Below are 5,037 nucleotides of genomic sequence, written 5' to 3'. Positions count from 1 at the left end.
AGGGCTACCTGCCAGCAGCCCACTCAGCAACTGAGCAAATAAACCCTTTGAGTTTTGGAGGAGAATTGAGAACACCTATCAGAATATTTGCTATAAAAACTCTTAGTAACTTATTTGCTGTAATGTACTTGAAGAGTATTATATTGCACAGAATCAATGATGGGGCAGAGAAACAGGGTCAGAAAATAGAGAGCTAAAGAGCAGGAAAAATGTGCCACGGTCATAGCACTGGGGCAGTCTGATTGAGTTGCTATACTCACCATCCAGTAGACTGTCATCCTTGCTACCACCATTTTGAATAAGATGCCTCCACTATTGTGTCAGTCCTTCAGGGTACCTAGTCCTGGTGTAAGCAGACTGGTTGGGCTACTATGTACGCTCTAACTCTAGCTTCTCACAAATCTTTCTTCTGAAAATATTAAAAGTTTACATTAAGGTCTGGTGTCAGTGATGACATTAGGAGCTGGTGATGTATCTGAGAAAACGTCTTAGCAATCTGAATCATGACCCAAAATATTCACCTTCAACTAACCCCAAGGAATGTGGTCAGTTAACATAGGACAGAGGATGTAGCTCAATTGGTAGAGTGCTTGCCTAGCAAGCATGAAGCCCTGGGTTTGATTTCCCAGCACCACCTAAAAAAAAACAAGTGTGGAAGCTAGACATGGTAGTGCACACCTTTAATCCCAGCATTCAGGAGGCAGTGGCAGGTAGATCTCTGTGAGTTCAAGACCAACCTGGTCTACATTGTGAGATCCAGGCCAGCTGGGGCTATAGGGAGACCCTGTCTCAAAAAAAAAAAAATACCAAATGTGATAGCTCTAGGGAGGTGGAAATTCAAGGTCATTCTTTGTTACATAACAAGTTTCTAGGTCATCCTGGGCTATATAAGATCCTGTCTCAAAAGAAGCAAGCAAGATAGATGATAGATGATAGATAGATAGATAGATAGATAGATAGATAGATAGATAGATAGATAGATGATAGATAGATAGATAGATGGTGGTGGTGTGAGAATGTACATCTGTAATCCTAGCACTTGGGAGGTGAAGACATAAGGAATCAGAAGTTCAAGGTCAGCCATCATGAGTTTGAGGCCAGCTTGGACTTCACAAGAACTGTGTCAAAAAAATTGTTTTGTTTTGTTGTTGTTGTTATTTTGGGTTTTAATTTTGACTTTGAGAAAAGATCTTCTAGGTTGCCCAAGCCTCTAATACCTGAGCTCAGTCAATTCTCTGCTTCAGTCTCCAGAGGAACTGGGACCTCAGATACACATTCAATGAGCGTGTACACTTGTCCCCTAAAGATAATTTTATTTTTTTTTAAGTTTTGCTTTTTATTTACTCTGTGTGTATGTGTGTGTGTGTGTGTGTGTGTGTGTGTGTGTGCGTGCGCACCCTTGGAAGTCAGAAGAAGACATTGGACCTTCTGGAGTTGGAGTTAGAGGCAGCTGTCAGCCACCCAATGTGAGTGCTGGGAACTTAAGTCCTGTGCAAAAGCAGCAAGTGCTCTTAACCACTTAGCCACAGCTCCAGTCCAAGGCATTTTAGGTTTTAATCTTGGACTAGACTCTTGTCTTCTTCCAGTTCTGAGGATCAAACTCAGGACCTTGTGTATGCTAGGTAAGCACCCTACTCCTGAGCTAAACCCTCAGCCCAATGACATATATATATATACATATATATATATATATGTATATATATATAATTTTATTTTTATTTTATGTGTATGACTGTATTCCCCGCATGTGTGTAAGTGCACCTGTGTCATGTAATGACCACAGAGGTCAGAAGAGGATGTCAGATTCCCTTGGAACTAGATTGATAGTTGGTTGTTAGCCACCATGAGGGTGCTGGGAATGGAACCCAGGTTCTCTGCAAGAACAGCCAATGCTCTTAACTGCCGAGTCATCTCTCAGCCCCAATTTACTAATTTTTTTTTGTCTTTTTGAGACAGGGTCTCCCTGTAGTCCCAGCTAACCTAACTCACTATGTAGACCAGGCTGGCCTTGAACTCACGAAGATCCGCCTGCCTCTGCCTCCCAAGTGCTGGGACTAAAGGCATGGGCCATCACGCCTGGCTGTTTGTGCACCTAGACTGTGTGCTACTGTTTGTGAACCTTGTTTTCTATATGTAATGACATGCTAGACATATGTCATACAAACCTATTTCATACTGTAGAACATAGAACTTCTAGAACTATAATATTTCTTTCAAAAAAGAAGGAACTATGTAATATACATGAGTGAATGTGTTATCAAAGCACAGCATACCTATGTTGCAGAAATAGACAATTTAAAGAGGCAAAGTGGCACAGAAAACAGGACAGAGAAGCCAAATGAATCCAAGTTCAAACCCTAGTGAGCTCTGCCCTTATCACCTGAGTGGCAGTGTTGGACAAAGTTTTGTTGTTGTCTCTCTCTCTCTCTCTCTCTCTCTCTCTCTCTCTCTCTCTCTCTCTCTCTCTCTCTCTTGTTTGCATGCAAAGATCAAATCCGGAGCCCTGTACATGCTAGGCCAGCACTCTACTGCTGGGCTATATCCCAAGCCCTAGGCAAGTTATTAATAATGACAAGAGCTAGAGCTGTAGCTCTCTGGTAGGGTGTTTGCCTAGCATGTGTGAAGCCCTAGATTCCACCCCCAGCACACAGCGCCCCCCCACAAAAAACCACCTCACAATCCTTAAACTGGGAATGGTGGTCCATGCCCCTAATTCTTGGGAGGTAGAGGCAGGAGGAATGAAGCTGCATCTTCAGCTACATACTGAGTTTGTGACTTAATAAGATGGGCTACATGAGACTGGCTGAGTAGAAAAGAAAGGAAGAAAATGAGGGTGGGAGGGAGGGAGAGAAGGAAAGAAAGAAAAGCCATGACAACAATAGCTAATATTGATGAGCATTACACTGTTTCAAGTACCAGGCTGAATGGTTTGCATGTATTAACAGACTTAGCTCTTAAAACTACCTCTAAGTTAAGTGTATTAGCTCCATTTAAAAAATTTTTCTTAAGGGTTCCACTCTGTAGCCAAGGTTGACTTTGAACTCACTTTGGTTGTTTGCTTGTTTGTTTGTTTTTGAGGCAGTGTCTTGCTACCTAGCCCTGTCTGGCCTGGAATTCAGACTGGTCTTGAACTTGTGGTAATCCTCCTGCCTTTGCCTCCTGTGTCCCTCCCACTGTCTCTCTCTTCCCTCCCTCCCTTCCTCCCTCCCTTTCTCTCTCTTTCCATTTTTCAGATGAAGGTATTTTGGCCCAGACAGGTTTCAAATCTTATCCAAGATTACATTGATGTATAGAAATGGGATGGGAGCTAGGCAGGCTGGCTTTTTTTTTTTTTTTTTTTTTGAGACAGGTCTTTCTGTAGCCTCAGCTGGCCTGGAACTTGCTTTGTAGACTAGGCTGATCTTGAACTTACAGAGATCCACCTGTCTCTGCTGGGATTAAAGTGCACCATGTGCCTGCCTGGTCTCTCTGGCAGAGGCCAGAAGAGGATGTTGGATCCCCTGGAAATGGAGTTTTAGATGGTTGTTAGATGCCATGTGGGTGCTGGGAACCAAACCTGGATCATTTGGAAGAGTAGCTGATGTTCTTAACTGCTGAGCCACCTCTCCTGCCTGCAGGCTAGCTTTTGGATGAGCTTTGTTTTATTTTGTTTCTGAGATAGGGTCTTACCATATTGCCCATGCTGGCTTCAAACTCAAAATCTTCTTGCCTCAGCCTCCAAGTACTAGAATTACCACACCCAGCTGCATATGTACACTCTCAACTGCTATGTCCACACTCTCTTACTCGAACCTTTGCATGTCTGATTCCTTGTCTGAGGAAGGAGACCTGCTTTTACGTCACAGATGGTTGACTCTTCACACCTTCTTGGCCTCATTTTGTGATGTGACTCATCCTTTACAGACCCTGTCCTGACTTAATGCCCACCTCCAGGGAAGATACTAAGTTGATTTGTTTTATTAGGTTTTATTGACTTGTTTTGCAGTGCTAGGAATTGATTCCAGGGTCATTATGCATAGCAGGCAGGTCCTCGACCACAGCGCCAGCCACCTACTACACACATCTTTCAAACAGCTATTTTTTATTTTTAAATTTCCTCTTTGATTTCTTGTATGACCATTGTTCATTCAAAAGCATATTGTTTAGTCTCCAAGTATTTTTGTAGTTGATGTAGTTAAAAGTATGGTAAGTAGCTGGTGTGATGGCATACATCTTTAATCTCAGCATTCGGGAGCAGAGGCAGGCTGATCTCTCTGAGTTCAAGGCCAGCTTGGTCTGCATAGTGAGTCCAGGCCACTGAGGGTTGCATAGTGAGACCCTGTCTCGATACTACTACTACTACTACTACTACTACTACTACTACTACTATTATTATTACTATTACTACTACTACTACTATTACTACTACTACTACTACTACTAATAATAATAATAATAATAATAATGGGACTGGAGAGATGGCTGGGCAGTTAAGAGCACTGGCTACTCTTCCAGAGGATCTGGGTTTAATTCCCAGCACCCACATGGTGGCTAACAACTATGTGTAATTACAGTTCCAGGGGATCCAATGCCCTTTTCTGGCCTCTGTGGGCTTTGCATGACATGGTGCACTTACATACATGCAGGCAAGACATTCATATATGTAAAATAAAAATAAATTAAATTTAAAATAATACTTATAAAGTATGGAATACTTCATGAATTTGTGTCTCATCCTTGTGCAGGGCCCATGCTAACCTCTATATCATTTCAATTTTAGTTCATGTGCAGAATTGAGCACCTGAGCATCATGTCTTCATGCCTTTGCTCTTTCCCTCTGAGCTACACAACCAGCCCTTTTGTTTGGTTTAATTTTGAGGCAGAGTCTCATTCTGTAGTCTGAACTCACAATGTAGTACAGGCTGGCCACAAACTTGGGACAATCTTCTTGCCCCAGTCTCACCAGTGCTTGGATTGAAGGCATGAGCCACCATACCTGGCTGGCATGCTCTTAATATGTGTTAAGTAAATATTTGCATAGTATGGGAGCATTTGTGG

The 5,037-nt window shown here is 42.5% G+C and overlaps 1 pseudogene; it reads right to left on the bottom strand.

The window, feature by feature from the left end:
• Positions 1-4,679: 4,679 nt before the first annotated feature.
• Positions 4,680-4,780, bottom strand: LOC115067437 (annotated as a pseudogene).
• Between the last annotated feature and the right edge of the window lie 257 nt (positions 4,781-5,037).

This window comes from Nannospalax galili, unplaced genomic scaffold, assembly GCF_000622305.1.
Source record: "Nannospalax galili isolate Female #2095 unplaced genomic scaffold, S.galili_v1.0 scaffold284, whole genome shotgun sequence".
NCBI classification, from domain to species: Eukaryota; Metazoa; Chordata; class Mammalia; order Rodentia; family Spalacidae; genus Nannospalax; species Nannospalax galili.
Note: the sequence above shows the minus strand (reverse complement) of the source record. Positions and strands in the feature narration are given on the sequence as shown.